The following is a 17,751-nucleotide window of genomic DNA, read 5'->3' on the forward strand; positions in this document are numbered from 1 at the left end:
AGCATCCCAGTATAGACCGTAGGTTATAACAGAGTTGCCCTACCATTGGGGGACACTTAGCCGTGCCTCTGGCCATATGCTCAGCCTTGTTCTCAGGAAAGAATAGGCACTAGCCCCTCCAGTTAACCCTCTGCATGGACCAGAAGGTGTTTCCTGAATCTTCTCTCAGCCTCTTCTTCTCCAGCCTGGGCAATCCCCAGAGCGCTTCCGGCAGGCTGCAAACTGTTATGGAAAGGGCATGAGCCCAGACCTAGGCTCTCCACTTGCTGCCTCTGGCTAAACTGTTTGGTTTCCTTGAGGCTTAGTATCTTCATCCATAAAATGGACATAAGAAGACATATTTTGTGGTGGTTGTAAGGATTCGATGAAATAAAGAATGTAAAGCACTTGGCACAAACTTCAGGTTAGAGAAGCTGGAGAATAAGGAGGCAGAAGAGGATCTTGGGAGGGAGGTCACCGCTGCAGTGGAGCCCTAATTAGTGAGCAGTAATGTTGCTTAAACACAGGTTCCCTGAACAAACACTAGAGTCTTAATAAGACTGCAGTGGTGACTGTAATAGCTGTTGATGGTAGCTCCATTGTAACCGCAGAGAAAGAACCCGGCAAGTGATTCACCTTGAGTTAGCAATGCCCGACTGTGGGTGGCGACATTGTGGGTAACCTTTAGTTCTTCTAAAAATATGTATATTTTTAGTTTTTCAACTTTCTTTTTTTTAAGTTTATTATTTATTTTGAGAGAGAGAGAGAGCATGAGTGGGGGGGGGGGGAGAGAGAGAGAGAGAGAGAGAGAGAGAGAGAGAATTCCAAGTAGGTTCTATGCTCAGTGCGCAGCCCAATGTGGGGCTTGCTCCCATGACCCTGAGATCATGACCTGAGCCATAATCAAGAATCAGATGCTCAACCGACTGAGCCACCCAGGCGCTCCAGCTTACCAGCACACTAAATCATGTGTGTGTGTGCGTACATGTGTGTGTACAATTTTGTATTCAAAGGAAATCAAACATTATAGAAACAGACCCATCGTAATAATTGTGTTTATTAGTGAGTTGAAAGTTATCTGAAGTTGATGGTTCCTGACAATCCAAATGGTCTATGGAGGAGCCCGGGTGGAAACCCAAGTTCCTAGACTGTCAGAAAAATGCAGGAAAGCGTGTGCACGTTCATTTGCACAGATGACTGCTCTGTTCTCCCATCTGGGCCCTTATCTGGTTGTCCTTGGGGTGCTTGGGGACTGAGACTAAGACTTGAGGACCCAGACTCAGGGAAAAAATAGGGATTGCCCCAAGGAGAGGCCAGCAGTAGCAAGGGTTGCTGTGGAAAGGCCTCTGGCTCGAGACCCTCCATTTAGCTCCTTGCCTGGGCTCCAGTCTGGGCATGTCTCTCCCAGAAATCAGTCAGTGAGGGTCTGGGTGGACCTAGTGGAGGGAAAGCTGCAGAGGGAAAGAGGCCTAGAGTGGGATTGGAGACCCCCACAAGGTGGCCTATGACTCACTGAGCAACAGGTACCCCAGTTTCACTAAAGGGAAGTGGTCCTCTATCCTCCCAAAATCATTGACATGACAGTCATCCTGCCCCGCAGTCATGCCCCATTGCCCGATGTGACCCCCTACTAGCACTTGACAACCACTGTGAGGGTCTGAGCACCCCCCTTTCCTGGCCCAGCCCCTCAAGCATTTCAGTAAACACAGGGCTCAAACTGCAGCCTGAATGCATCCTGACCTGTGTCTACACTTTGCCAAAGCAGTGAGAGATGTCCCCAGATGGTTCTAGAATGCTGGGGACAGCTAAATAACATGTCTGTCAGGACACTGACAGAAGAGGAAGAGATTTGGGGCGATTTAATGGTTTTTATCTTATTACTATTGTTTTCTTGTCAAATTGTTTGTGTTGACTCAACAACCCCTTCCCCAGCTGTGAGTAGGGACCTCTCTCAGAGCTGTTTACCTCTTGTGGGGACAGCTAGTACAAGGGGGCAGGGACTGAATTAGTCATTTTTGTTTTTCACACCTTTCGGTTCCGGCACTTAGTAAGAATTTAACAAATAAATGAATGAGTGAATGAAAGGTTGGGCAAGAAATAATGAAAACTCTCCAGCGTCAGAGCAGAACCCTGGGAGAAGTTTTCCATGGGAGCTGAGGTTGACACACCCTCTCCTTGAGCCACCGGCCTTAGCGTTACAGAAACAAAGTTTATTTTCTGTCCTTCATTCTGGGCCCCGGGCTGAAGAAGCCTCCCCTGTCTTGGATGTACCAGATTCATTGCAGAGGAGGGGGGCGGGAAACAGGACAAAGGTAAAAATCCTGGAGATTTTTACCTCAGAATGCATACACTCCATTTCCACCCCAGTGACAAGAAACACGTCCATGGCCTGGCCTGGCCTGGCTGAGCTTGGCAACCTGGGGCTCCATGGGGTTGACGCCGTAGGGAGGGCAGGGAACACTGGGCGAATAAGAAAATCTCTCACAGGCCACCAGGTCCATCCTCCCCTCCCCCAACGAGACAACCTACACGTTCTGACCAGTCACGTTGCGGGCCACAGTCCTGGCTTTCTGGAGAATCTCCTCAGCAGTTTTAACTGATTTCTCTTCTCTGAGCCTTTTAAAACTTGGACAGATTTATTATCCCACTTATTTCTCCTTTACCAGCTTTTTTTTAGTTACTCATTTTCATTTTGGTGGTTTCCATGTTTATTTTTTCTAATGATCTCATTTGCTCCCTGCAGCTCTGTGCTTCCATCCGCGGTCATTGTCCTGTAGTATGAGAACTTCTTTTAATATTTCTTGTGGTGCAAGCTGGTTGGTGATACATTCTTTCTGCTGTTGAAAAGGGCCTTCTCATCTACTTTTCCCATATTTTCCTCCACATAGTGATCACAGTTGTTCTAAAGTCCTTGAATGATGTTGGGATCATCTGTGGGTCTACTTCTATTTGTCTACTTTTCCCCCATGTCAGTCACTTTGTGGGGGAGGCACTCTCTCCATGCCTGATGATTACTTTATGCTGAACAGTGTGTAGGGAAGACTAAGAGGCTTCAGATGGCATCCTTCATGAAGAAATGTTCCTACTTTGTTCGGTATCTAGGGTGCAATCAATCAGGGGCTGGGTCAGCACTGTTGCACGTTACTAGGTGGCCCTCTTGCTGTCCTAGAGGATCTGTGAGCTACGCAGTATCCTGTAATACATACCTTTTCTTTTTAAAATTTTATTAATTTTTAAAAAATGCTTATTTGTTTTTGAGAGAAAGAGAGAGCGTGGGCAGGGGAGGGGCAGAGAGAGAGGGAGACACAGAATCCGAAGCAGGCTCCAGGGTCCGAGCTGTCAGCACAGATCCTGGCTCGAACCCATGAGATCATGACCTGAGCAGAAGTCGGACGCTTAACTGACTGAGCCACCCAGGTGCCCCTAACACATACCTTTTCTGTTTAAAGTAGCCAGAGGCAGTTTCTATGGTTAGTAATGAGAACCTGAGAGATGAAGCCCCAAGGACAAGAATCTGTTACATGCAGGCAGCCTGGATGGAGCAAGAAGAGAGGCTTTCACCATGAACTAGGCACCCACTGAATGGCATGGGTTGTGGGTTGGGTGGTGGGCCACCTGGGGGGCAGATACAGGCCGAAAACTGAAAACTGGGACCACAGTCTCTAACCCCCTGGCACTTGCTAGAATGTAACCTCCATGGGGGCAGGGGCCTTTGTTACTATGTTCACTGACGGATCTTTACGTTCAGTGCCTGGCACATAGTAAGCACCCAATAAATGTTTGTCAAGTTTGGTGAACTATTGTTTTTATTAATAGACACACCAATTACTATGTACAGAGGTTCTAAATGAAACCCAGAGGTCCCTTTCAGTAACAAATATTTAAAAAAAATTTTTTTTAACATTTATTTATTTTTGAGACAGAGAGAGACAGAGCATGAACAGGGGAGGGTCAGAGAGAGGGAGACACAGAATCTGAAACAGGCTCCAGGCTCTGAGCGGTCAGCACAGAGCCCGACGCGGGGCTCGAACTCACAGACCTTGAGATCATGACCTGAGCCGAAGTCGGATGCTTAACCGACCAAGCCATCCAGGCGCCCCTCAGTAACAAATATTTTGATACATCCTGTTTGCTATCTGAAAATGAAATTTCATAGATAATATAATCTGTCCACATATACCATTTTAAAACTGAATACTGCCCATACAGGATGCCAGGTGTCCTGCCTGCCCAGATCCCTTGTCCAGAGAGTCCCCCTCCTTCCTCCAGCTGCGGGAGCATTGGATGCGCAAACAGCTCACAGCTGAGGCCTCCCCAGGACTTGCCTGGGACCAGAGAGCCAAGGTTACGCACCTATCACTTCCAGTGAGTGCTTGATGTGGAATAAATGCCGGCCCCTCCTGCTTCAATGTGAGACATCTCTGGAGGGCCACCAGATCCTGAGCTCCCGAGGGATCAGCTGAGGCCTCTCCTGTGACTGCATCGTGGAGTGACTTCTTCCTCTGCCCAATCCTGCATTTCCCACACACCACGGGTGTTTCCAAGAACATGCCCCAATCATTGCACACAAGTCTCTCTAAGTCTGTTTCCTAGGGAAACATCTTGACCTAAGATGAAGCAGCCCTGTCATACAAATGGAGAATAAAAGAAGAGTAATTTTTAATAAAACATGTTCTCTGTACGTCCTGCTCAGGTGTGACTGCCTTGGGACCCTGCAACATTGGCCTTTCCTGGGGGCTGGTGAGAAATGCAGACTCAGCTCCCACCTCAGACCTGCTGGAGGCAACCTCAACCTCAGCAGGGTCCCCAGGGAACATGTGTGCACAGTAGAGTATGAAAAGTACACTTCATGGCCACTCAAATACCACAAGTGGTTATATTGTCAGTGGTAAGATTTTCTAAATTGGTGAACAACTTTTGATAATGTGCCAAACAAAACACATTATGAAATGCCCTCAACTTACACAGCGGTTGCTTTCCTGGAAAATTCAGTGTGTCTAAAACTTACGCAAAAACCTGTTTTGCCATGTAGAATAAAGGATATTTCCTCGTGTGCTTTACTGCCCAGGGTACTGCAGGCCTTTTACACCAGTGGCCTGAGGCATGAGGACAACGGAAAACACCCCCAGCACTTCCCAAACTGTCCTCTAGAGGTCATTACCGTCCTCATTTAGAACCACTGGTCCCGTAGAGAAAACCCTGTGCTTGGAACTTCACATGTTATTCATCTAATCCTCCCAATAAGCGTAGGGGGTATGTGTTAGTATTACCTCTCTTTTGCTAAGAAAATCAAGTTCAGACAAGTTAATTTATCCAAGTTTGGGGCGCCTGGGTGGCGCAGTCGGTTAAGCGTCCGACTTCAGCCAGGTCACGATCTCGTGGTCCGTGAGTTCGAGCCCCGCGTCGGGCTCTGGGCTGATGGCTCAGAGCCTGGAGCCTGCTTCCGATTCTGTGTCTCCCTCTCTCTCTCTGCGCCTCCCCCGTTCATGCTCTGTCTCTCTCTGTCCCAAAAATAAATAAACGTTGAAAAAAAAAATTAAAAAAAAAATTTATCCAAGTTCACACACATAGCAGGTGGGAGCAAGCAAGATCTGAACCCAAGTCAGCCAGTTTCTCCCAGAGGCTGCTTTGCGGGTGTTCGTAGTTTATCGAGTTGCATGGCCACAAGGTTATTGCCAGGTTTGTTTCTAACAGAAAAAAACCTTAGGTAAGGGCCACCCTCCATGTGGACACAGGGCAACAGCAGGAACTTGAGGCTGAGAGCAGCTGGGCCTCCCTGTGCTGTGCCCTCAGAGGCTGGGTGGGCAGATGGAACCACAGCCCTAAGCCTCCTTCCTCAGGTGGCACCCTAAGTGACCTGCCATCCCTACACACCACAAGCAGACCCCTAGAAAGACCAGCAGGCCCAGATCAGGGAAGTGCCAGTGCCAGCATCTCTGGGGGCCCTTTGCCCTGCTCCACACCCGGGTCCTAGAGGGAGCGGAGAGCGCTGCAGTATCCACTTCAGATGCCCTGTGGCTTCCTCTTGAATTAACATGGCCTTGAGGGTGGCTCTGAAGGACAGCTAAATTTGGCACGTCTAAGAGGTCACTGACAAAGGCATGGAGGAGTGTGCTCTTCCCTGACTGGGCCTGGCGGAGGAGGGCAGAGGGGCACTCTCTCTGCCTGCTACGCCCCCTGCTGGTAGAATCTGTGATTGGGTTTGGCTGAGGCTGAGAGTGTGGGGTGAAGACATGCATAGCCCAGTTGCGTTAGTCCAGATTCTCCAAAAACAAACAAACAAAAAACCCACTTAACAAGGGTTGGGATTGGATGCCCAAGGATTTGACTTGGGAGAGTGATTGTGAGAGGAAATGAGGGAGGGAGCCGGAGATGCTGGGAGAGCCTTCAGGCCACTGTGCAAGCCTGAACCCAAGTGAAGGAGAGAGGGAGGGCAGATTGGCGTGTCCCAGACCTCCAGGACTCTACAAAAGGTTGGAAAAAGTTGTCAGGGAGTTCTGGAGCCTGTGTCTGTCTCTCAGGGATGGATTTCTATCCCTGCCACGGTCAGACAGTGTCTGGGGACACAAGATTTTCTACTCTGACCCTAACAACACCTCTACACGCATACACACACACACACACACACACATCCATCAACCTCCCATCAGCCCAGGGTTTTGGCTGTGTCAGGATTTCCTCTACTTGGAGCTGATGAAGAGACTTCAGAAGTTGTGTAGGAGGAAGAGGATAAAGGCAAATGGCCCTCCACACCCAGCCTCAGAAAGGCTCAGCCACAAAACAAGCATACCTTTTTCTTGCTGACATTGACAACTCACAACTGTGGAGCACTATTATGCTAAGAGCATCTCTATTTTTTCTCCCTCCATTTCCCTAAGGAACCCCTCCCAGGAAGAGTTTGGGGTGGGGCGAGCATGGTGATCTGTCACATTGTTCATGGATTAGCAGGAGAAACACCTGGGAAGGTATGGTCGTACCAACCACAGAGGTCAGGGCAAGGTTTGAGCAGGGTTGTTCAGCAGGAGTCAAGGAGGAGGATCGTGTGAAGGTGAATGTGGTGGTTGGTACAGGATGAACCAGAGTAGAGGGTATAGAAGGGTATTAGGGAGGCCCCTGAATGGCCACAGGGAGCAGGTCTGAGGGCCTGAAACGCCATGTCGAACAGGAAGTATGTTGGTTTGTTACAGACTTGAAAGGGAGGAAAGAGTCAGTGCAGGACTGGACATCCCAGGGTAGCTAGTACTTCTCTCCTCTGCGTATATGGGCAGATTAGACAAGTCACTGCTGGAGCCCCAGCACCCAGAACCAGTGTCAACTAGACCCACTTCCATCTTTGTTTTCCTTTCTCTCCAGGGTGAGCTTGGCCTTGGTCATTCCAGAGCAGCCCAGAGGCTGTGAGACCCTGAGCCAAGTCCTTGCTCTGCAGACCAGACTTCCTCCCCATCCTCCTAGTGACCCCATCATCTCTGCTGTCCTGTGCTCCCCCGGCAGAGCGACTAATACACAGGAATCTCCCCAGGAAAAGCAGAGACCAGGCCGAACTCTGAAATGAAAACTAAGCCCAAAAGGGTGTGGTTGGCGCCTGGGGGAGCCACCTGTCATTGCCCATGGATGCCAGGAGAGAGATCTGGAGCCCTGAGAGAGGAAGGAAGGGGGTCAAAGGTAAGAAGAGGGGAAGACAGAGGGAGTGGGCAAGGGTGGGCAGGGAGAGATTTCTCCCTAGACTGGGAGGTCCAGGAGAACAGGAACCAGGTGTCTCATGACCCCAGGGCCTGGCAAGCAAGTAACACACAGTAAACACTCAAGGACTTACTGATTTTGGTTGATTGATTTTGGACAATTTCACCGAGAGGATGGTGAAGATGGAGTTGGGATCAGGGGAGCTAGTTTGCTTCCTAGGGGAGACAGCCTCTGGGCAAAAATGGGAGGAGTCTTTTTGTACCCCTGAATGGCAGCCATTTTGAGAAGTCTAAGCAGGGCCATGGGAGCGATCTAGGGTGTGCATTTCAGGGTGGCCTCCAACTGCTCCGGTGATCCATGGTCAGTCACCGATGTCCCATAGAGCGTTCAAGTGGGAAAGATGACTGAGGACGTGGAGGCTGCGTAGTTGTTTCCTGCTGTGTGCTTGTTATTCACATAGTCTCACCATCCGTTATGGCTGCCACTAACCACAGGTGGCCGTTGAGCACTTGAAACATGGCTAGACCAAATTGGCATGAACAGTAAGTACAAAGTACACCTCGAAGGCTTAGAATTTCTAAGATTTCATATGAGAAAAAAGTTAAATATCTTATTAATAATTTTTTGTATTGGTATGTTGAAATACTATTTTGGATATATTGAGTTAAATAAACTATATTGTTAAAATGAATCCCCATGATGGCATCTGGGTCCCTCTGTGTGGACAGCTCACCTGGTACATCCTCTCACTCCCTGCAACCTGCAAAGTCCCACTTGGAATTCCCTTTGTGCCTCTAAACTGTGTGATAGCACACCAATGGCTCTAGCAATTAAGCTGATTACAGACTGGATTTGTAATGACTACAAACTCACCACGTCGAAACCTAACTATAGCATTTTTATGCAAATGTATATACCATGTGGCCATTGAAAAGAATGAAACAGTTCCATATGTATTGATTTGGAATAATTTCCAAATACGTGGAAAAAAACAAGATGTAAAATGATGTGCGGAGTGGGTTGCCCAGCAGAAATATAATGTAAGCCACATATATAATTTTAAGTTTCCTTTAGTGTGTAAAGGAGAGAACTAAGACCCAGGTGTTGAGGAAAGCCGACAGCTGGGAGGGCAAAGAAGAGGAAGAGGAAGGGGAAACAGGAAATAAGTAGACAAAGAACCAGTCAGAGAATGAGAGAAGAACCAGGGTGACCCAAGAGCCACAGAGGTCAGAGAGTAGAATCTCGTAGGGATGTCTGGGTGGCTCAGTTGGTTGAACGTCCAACTTCAGCTCAGGTCATGATCGCACGGTTTGTGAGTTCAAGCCCTGTATCAGGCTCCCTGTGGTCAGCACAGAGCCCGCTTCAGATTTTCTGTCCTCCTCTCTCTCTGCCCCTCCCCTGCTCGTGCATGCGCGTGCGCTCTCTCTCTCTCTTAAAAATAAATAAAACACTAAAAGAAAATAAAAGAATCTCCTAAAGGAGGAGGATGTCAAGGTTAGGTTGGCACAGCAGTGATATGGGGGCCTTTAACTTCTGCAAAGGGTCTTCAGATTTGTGATTTTAAAAATGGTCATTGTGTGACAGATGGTGACTAGACTTGTGGTGTAAACAAAGATCAAATTCTGGACACCTGAAACTAATATAATGTGTATACCAATTTTCCTGCAGTTAAAAAATCAGTATGTGATTTTTAATTTTTTTTAAGTTTATTTATTTTGAAAGAGAGAGAGAGAGAGAGAGAGCAAGCAGGGGAGGGGCAGAGAGAGAGAATACAGAAAGAATCCCAAGCAGCCTCTGCACTGTCAGTGTGTGAGGTTTGAATTCATGAACTGCAAGATCATGATCTGAGCCGAAATCAAGAGTCAGATGCTCAGCTGACTGAGCCACCCAGGCACCCCAATGTGATTTTTAACAAACAAAATCTATTTTCACCTTAAACATATATTCATCACTTAATATATGATTATCGAGTCCTTTCTGGGCACCAGGCTCTGTTCTGAGGTTGGGGTTCAGAGATAAATAAGAAACACAAGGTTCTTACTCTCAGGGAACTTATATTTTAGTGTGGAGAAATAGATAATACACAAGAAAACAAATTAATAAGACTTCAGGTGGTTATAAGTGTTAAAAGTGAAATGTGATGGAGCCCCCAGAATGGATGGTGGCATCATCAAGGAAGGTCTGTCTGTGGAGGTGACATGGTGACAGTTGAGAGGAGATGTGAGCAAGAAGGGGTCTGACTGCTGTGGGAAGGCTTGTGTGGGGTCTAGTCCAACCCAGAGTGTGAGTAAGGGATGAAGAACGTCAGAGAGAAAGTGGCCACTGAGGTGAGTCTTGATCAATGAGCTGCTATTTGTCGGGGAACAGCCTGGCTGGCTCAAGACAGGGTGTTTAGTGGGCTGGAGTGTGGGATGTCAGACAAAGCTGAGAACCAGGCAGAGCACATGGCCGGCAGGGATTTGTAAGCTGTGCTGAGAAACTTGGACTTTATCCTGAAGACAGTGGACAGGCATTGAAAGAAGGAAGGGTAGAGACATGGTCAGCTCTGAAAATAAGGAGGATCACAGCCACCATGGCATAGAGAATGGGCGGAGGGCATAGGGCTGGAGAGAGGGTGACAGCTTGGGGGCTCAGGGCAGTCATCTGGATGAGAGGGGAGGGCGTCCTGAACTGGGGTAGGGTCCATGACGATGGATAGAGGGAAGGGAGGGAGAGAAATACAGAGAGGGATAAAATTAACAAGACTTCTATCTTATCTGAATGGGTTCTGAGGGTGGATGAGAGAAAAAGGCATCAAGAAGGCATCCCAATTTTTGGTTTGGAACCTTGCATGTAGTATGGTGCTACTCAGTAGATCCAGAAGACAGGCACGAGAACAGGTTTGGGATAAGCAAACCTGTAGTATATCTGTATGATGGAATATTCCTCAGCCACAAAAAGGAATGAAGGACTGACACACGCTGCAACATGGATGAACCTTGAAAGTGTATGCTAAGTGAGCAAGGTCCGATATGAAAGACCACATGCTGGATGGTCCCATTTCCAAGAATGGTTCAGAATAGGCAAATCCATTGAGACAGAAAGTAGCTTAGTGGTTGTCAGGGGCTGAGGGGGAAGGAGGATCGGGAGTGACTGTTTAATGAGGGCAGGGTTGTTTTAGGGGTGATAAAAATATTCTGGAATTCATGGTGAAGGTCACACAACATTGGTAAAATAACCAAAAACCACTCAACTGTACACTAAAATGGGCTAAACGATGAATTTTATATTATGTGAATTTTATTTCAATAAAAACTTTAATAAAAAAAAAGAGCAGGTTCAATGAGGTTGTTTGGGAGATGCGAATTTGGAGTGTGTGACAGACAGCCAATGGAACTGGCCAGTAGGTAGTTGTGGTATTTGACTCGGGGAAGAGGCCTCAGTTATCAACACATAGAACCACAGAGACACCTCGATCTGCATTAGGTCTGTGCCCACAGAGACAGAGATCAGGTCACCCTTTGTGTTAATTATTCACCCTCTTTGCAATGCAGAATTTTACATTTTCACGTGAGGAATGAGGTCAGGTTCATATCCATAAGGTATTATGAAAAGAGCTACTGAACTTTTTGTTACAGAGCATGACCTCTGAGTCAACTCTATAGGACTGCAGAATCTGGCTTTGCCCATGTCAACACTAGGAGTTACTCACTGGTCGGTTTCTCTGGGGTCAAATTAAATCCCAAGTCCACCTGAAAGGCTCCACCTTCATCGCCATCACCAAGAGTGATTTTACTTTGACTTCTTTGGTATTTATGGACTGAACTTCTTTTCCACATTTCACATGTCCATTCTCGCCCCTCACCAAATGGAACAAAAGCTTTACACAGTCATTCAGTTATTTGCCTCATATCTTAAAGCATAAAAAATACAAATATCTGACCTTTTCATGAGACTCTTCCTTCGTTTTTGGTTGACTGGGTCAAAATCTTGCCACTCATTTCTTTTCCTGAGTCTTAGTTTTTATGGTTTTGAAAGAATTGTTTTGTGTTTTCTTATGATGTATGGGGTTGTAGATGTATTGATAAATATTCTACTAGGTTGTGAACTTTTTGAGGGACAGTATGCCTCTATGTCCTTATCCCAGACACCCACTAAGGGCCTGGCATTAGGTAGGCTCTTATTCTAGGGCTATGGAATCTCGTCAAACACAAGGGCTTTACCTAATGCCCAGGGCCACATGCATTGTTTTCTTCTTCCTTCTTCCTTCAACTTCCTGAGTCTGCATAAAGGCTTTTTTAAAATAACCATGGCTTGCCTACTTTTGTTTTCTTCCATAATCTTGTCCAACTGGCTCCTAAATTGTTTCAGAGTAGCTGTTCACAGCTCAGAGTGAGAGATCCCCTCATAGTGCTTGAACAGGGAAGAAACAACAGACAGACATGGGAACCAGCTCAGGAGTCAGAACCAGACAGATGTGGCTTCATATGCTCACTCTGCCCCGTGGCAGCAGAGTGACCATGAACAGGTTATTTAGAACTCTGCCTCTCACACAATCTGTGGTAAAGGATCAGGTTTTTGAAAAAAAATTAATTCATTTTAGATCAATATTTTTACACAATACAATTCTTTCTGCAAAAGGCAAAATTATAGCAATGGTAAAAAGACTAGTGGTTGCTAAGGAGAAGAGGGTGAGGAGGAGTTGAGTACAATTGAGGTGAGGAACATGGGTTTTTTTAAGACAGTGAAACTATCCTAAAAAAATTTTTTTTTACTGTTTATTTACTTTTGAGAGAGAGAGAGAGAGTGAGAGAGAGCACAAGCAGGGGGTGGGGCAGAGAGAGACAGAGACACAGAATCCGAAGCAGGCTCCAGGCTCTGAGTTATCAGCACAGAGCCTGATGTGGGGCTCGAACTCACAAACCATGAGATCATGATCTGAGCCGAAGTGGGACACTCAACTGACTGAGCCACCCAGGTGCCCCAGGACAATGAAATTATTCTATATGATTCTGTAATGGTGGATACATGACACCAAGCATGCGTCAAAACTGGAGAACTTTATAGCACATAAAGTGAAACTTCACGCATGCAAATGAAACAAGGATCATTTAGGAGGTCAGGGATCCCAGGATGGAATGCAGAATGTGACAGAACAATCTAACTGTATTGGGAATATACAAAACAGTCTTGCTAAAGGCAGTGGGGAAATGGTGCTGATATGAGTAACTTTGCAAATGAGTGAAGTCTATAAGGCTAAAGGCAAAAGAAACTAGTAAGTTGCTTCTCATGGAGGCGCAGGCTAAGAATTCTGCCAACACTATACAAACTAGAATTGAGCAATTAAGTGGATGGTGATGGTGGCAGCTAGGTGGCTCTCTCTCAGGAGCAGGAAGTTACAGGTAAGTAAGAGGAGGAGGCTAAAATTATCCGTGTGAATTGCAGGTGGGGACATCAGAATGAACTGATTCCCAAGGTTAATGTAGGTCAGGACTCTGAGATTAAATGTGCTAGAAGTACCGTGCACTTGACCTTCATAATGCTTAGTACCACATTTTAAAATATTTGTACAATGTCTATTTTCACCAGCTGACTATATGCTTGATGAGGACAGGTCACCCATCTGCCTTATACAGGCCTGGGTTTGAGAATATTTTCAACAATTACTAACAGAATTCAAATGGAGAAACTACAGATAACAGAACTCATGTTGAGCTTAATGTAGATACTGAAGGTTATATAAAGAATTTATAAATATGTGTATGTTGTGGGTTAGTACACACATATATTTCCTTTCTCTGTCACCTGAGAGACACCAAAGGAACAGTGGGCATGCCTAGCGTCAAGATTTTGGCTTCTAATGCCATCCTCCCATAAAAAAGAACCTGGGTTCCTTGGAGAAATGACGAATTCTAGGACCAAGGCAAGATACACTGCAGCATCTTGTAGAAGTGCAGAAAGTAAAGAAGTGCTTAAAAAAATAAAACACAATGATGAGACATGTCAAAGGGACACAAGGGCTAATTGAAAAAGTTCCCAATGGCTAAAGCTGGGACAATTTGAGCAAGATCATAAATAAAATATTGGATTCTTTTTAAAAAAAATTTTTAATGTGTATTTTTGAGAGAGAGAGAGAGAGAGAGAGAGAGACAGAGTGCAAGTGGGGGAGGGGCAGAGAGAGAGGGAGGCACAGAATCCAGAGCAGGCTCCAGGCTCTGAGGTGTCAGCACAGAGCCTGATGTGGGGCTCGGACCGAAGAACTGCGAGATCATGACCTGAGCAGAAGTCAGACGCTTCACCAAGTGAGCCACCCAGGCGCCCCATAAAATATTGGATTCTAATCTAAAGTATAAAATAAATATTCCCAAATCCATACTTATAAAAAAATAAATGGGGGACAAAAGACAAATCTATGCAGAAGAATTCCAAATAATTTATGTGATATTGCCCTCTTAAGGAGGTAGGACATCATCCCCCAACACTAAAGGGTGGGTTGCATATAGTGACTTCTTTCTAAAAAGTACAGTATGGAAAGGGGGAAAAAAAAGAGTGGAGAAACTTGACAAACTTTACCTCAGCCAGGTTATCAAGGTCAACATCAGCAGTGACAGGTCATGTTGAGAGCATGTACCCTTGATATGATGTGATGAAAATGGCACTTCTGCGATGTTCCTTGCCAAAACCCACAACCTCAGTTTAATCATGAGAAAAACATCAGACAAATTCCAGTTGAGGGGCATGATACAAAGTTCCTGACCAGTACTTCTCAAAACTGTCAAGATCTTCAAAACCAAGTGTGAGAAATTATCACAGCCAAGAGAAGCCTAAGGAGATACAACTAAATGTAATGTGGCTTCCTGGATGGGATCCTGAACACGACAGAAAAAAGACCTTAGACAAAGAAATCTGAATAAAGTGTGGATAAATAATGTAAATAAAGTAGTAACTTTAGTTATCAGTATTGGCTCATTCATTGTGACAAATGTACTTACTTACATAAGATATTAATAGTAGGGGAAATGGGTGTGGAATATAAGGGTACTTGTACTACCCTTGCAATTTTTTTCTATTTTATTTATTTATTTTAAATTTACATCCAAGTTAGTTACCATATAGTGCAATAATGATTTCAGGAGTAGAATCCAGTGATTCATCCCCTGTGTATAACAGCCAGTGCTCATCCCAACAAGTGCCCTCCTTAATGCCCCTTACCCATTTAGCCCATCCCCCCACCCACAACCCTTCCAGCAACCCTCAGTTTGTTCTCTGTATTTAAGAATCTCTTATGTTTTGTCCCCCTCCCTGTTTTTATATTATTTTTGCTTCCCTTACCTTGTGTTCATGTTTTATATCTTAAATTCCACCTATGAGTAAAGTCATATGATATTTGTCTTTCTCTCACTAATTTCGCTTAGCATAATACACTCTAGTTCCATCCATGTTGTTGCAAATGGCAAGATTTCACTCTTTTTGATTGCCGAGTAATACTCCATTGTATATATATACCACTTCTTCTTTATCCATTCATCTGTTGATGGATATTTGGGCTCTTTCCATACTTTGGTTATTGTTGATAGCACTGCTATAAACATTGGGGTTGCATGTGCCCCTTCAAAACAGCACATCTATATCCTTTGGGTAAATACCTAGTAGTGTAATTGCTGGATCTTATGGTAGTTCTATTTTTAACTTAAAAAAATGTTTTTTAATGTTTTATTAATTTTTGAGACAGAGAGAGACATGGCAGGGGAGGTGAAGAGAGAGAGCAAGACACAGAATCCAAAGCAGGCTCCAGGCTCTGAGCTGTCAGCACAGAGCCCAACGTGGGGCTCGAACTCACAAACCACAAGATCATGACCTGAGTCGAAGTTGGACGCTCAACCGACTGAGCCACCCAGGTGCCCCTATTTTTATCTTTTTGAGGAAACTCCATACTGTTTTCCAGAGTGGCTGCACCAGTTTGCATTCCCACTGGGAGCACAAAAGAGATCCTCTTTCTCCGCATCCTCCCCAACATCTGTTGTTTTCTGAGTTGCTCATTTTAGCCATTCTGACAGGTGTGAGGTGGTATCTCATTATGGTGTTGATTTGCATTTCCCTGATGATGAGCGATGTTGAGCGTTTTTTCATGTGTCTGGTAGCCATCTCTACCATTGCAATTTTTCTGTAAATCTAAAATTATTCATTTAAAAATGCTATTAAAAAATAAATTCTGGGGCGCCTGGGTGGCTCAGTCGGTTGGGTGGCCGACTTCGGCTCAGGTCATGATCTCACGGTCCGTGGGTTCGAGCCCTGCGTCGGGCTCTGTGCTGACAGCTCAGAGCCTGGAGCCTGTTTCAGATTCTGTGTCTCCCTCTCTCTGAGCCTCCCCCGTTCATGCTCTGTCTCTCTCTGTCTCAAAAATAAATAAATGTTAAAAAAAATTTTTTTTAATAAAAAAATAAATTCTATTAAATTCTCTTAAATGCTATTAAAAAAATGAAATTTACAAAAATCAAAGATATATAAAATATGAATTCCCAAATTTTATTTTATCTTTTAGTTTTCAAATTGTAGGCTAGGTTTACAACTATTTTGTGATTATAAATGCATGATGATTACCTAAGGTATTTTTTTCTGATAAGAAATAAATTATGGCATAATTAGAGACCCTTCATTGCACTTTTAATTTATTCTAGTTCAGTCATATAGAGCAGAGCTTGGCAAACTTCATCTGCAAAGGGCCATAACGGTCTCTGTCACAACTACTCAACTCTGCCATTTGTAGCAAGAAAGCAGACATAGTCTGAAAATGCATGGGCCTGGCCGTGTTCTATTACAACTGTAATTACGGGGTACCTGGGTGGCTCAGTCGGTTGAGTGTCCAACTCTTGATTTTGACTCAGGTCATGGTCTCATGGTTCATGGGATCCAGCCCTGCATTGGACTCTGCAGTGACAGCGTGGAGCCTGCTTGGGATTCTCTGTCTCTTTCTGTGTTTCGCCCCCTTGTGCGTGCACACACACACACACACACACACTCTCTCTCTCTCTCTCAAAATAAATAAACACTTGAAAAAAAACCTTTAATTACAAAGACAAGCAGTAGGTGAATTTAAGTCACGGGCCATAGTTTGCCAACCCTTTGCATTTTAACCAAACATTTGTGAGATTTATCAATTTCCCCAAGAATATGTGATAGGTTTTCAAATCACTATCTTGTGAAGCAACCTTCTCATAAATTTTTTTTCCTTGTGAAGTTAAACATTTTTTTTGTTTCCAGTGAATATATACTGATGGGTCTCATGAATATGGAAATGTTTCCAACAATCCTAAGAGAAATAATCATCCCTTGAGACATGTCCACTAAATATATATATTATTTCTTGGGATTCCAGTTAGTGCCAGAGTTTCAACATTGTCAAAATCTTCATTTAGTTTCCATGATTTTTTTTTCTGGATACAATTCCCTTGCATTGATCTATTTACCAGTTCTTGGGCTAAGGCTATACTTCAAATTGCTATGGTTTTATATTTTGATGTTTGGTCATTTCTTCAAAATTTATTTTTTCATATAAAGTTGAGAATCAAATTTTCAAATTCAGAAAACTTTTGGCATCTTAATTCTTTTTTAAAAAATATTTCCTTTTTTAAATTTTTATTTACTTATTTATTTAGAGAGAGAGAGTGAGTGAGCATGAACGAGGGAGGGACAGAGGGGGAGAGAGAGAATCCCAAGCAGGCTCCATACTCAGCGTGGAGCCCGATGTGGGGCTTGAACTCACAAACTGTGAGACCATGACCTGAGCCAAAATCAAGAGTCGGACACTTAACCAACTGAGCCACCCAGGCGCCCTGGCATTTTAATTCTAAATGCAGAGATAAATATAGGGAGAATTAACATCTGTACACTATTAAAGATCTTCACCTAAGAATGCAACATGCCTTCCACTATTTAGTCAAGACTTTAAAAGTCCCTTGTTGGGGCGCCTGGGTGGCGCAGTCGGTTAAGCGTCCGACTTCAGCCAGGTCACGATCTCGCGGTCTATGAGTTCGAGCCCCGCGTCAGGCTCTGGGCTGATGGCTCGGAGCCTGGAGCCTGTTTCCGATTCTGTCTCCCTCTCTCTCTGCCCCT

This window comes from Lynx rufus, unplaced genomic scaffold (assembly GCF_022079265.1).
Source record: "Lynx rufus isolate CCGP_SWC_20201006 ecotype Redwood Valley unplaced genomic scaffold, mLynRuf1.p SCAF_5, whole genome shotgun sequence".
In the NCBI taxonomy this organism is placed as follows: domain Eukaryota; kingdom Metazoa; phylum Chordata; class Mammalia; order Carnivora; family Felidae; genus Lynx; species Lynx rufus.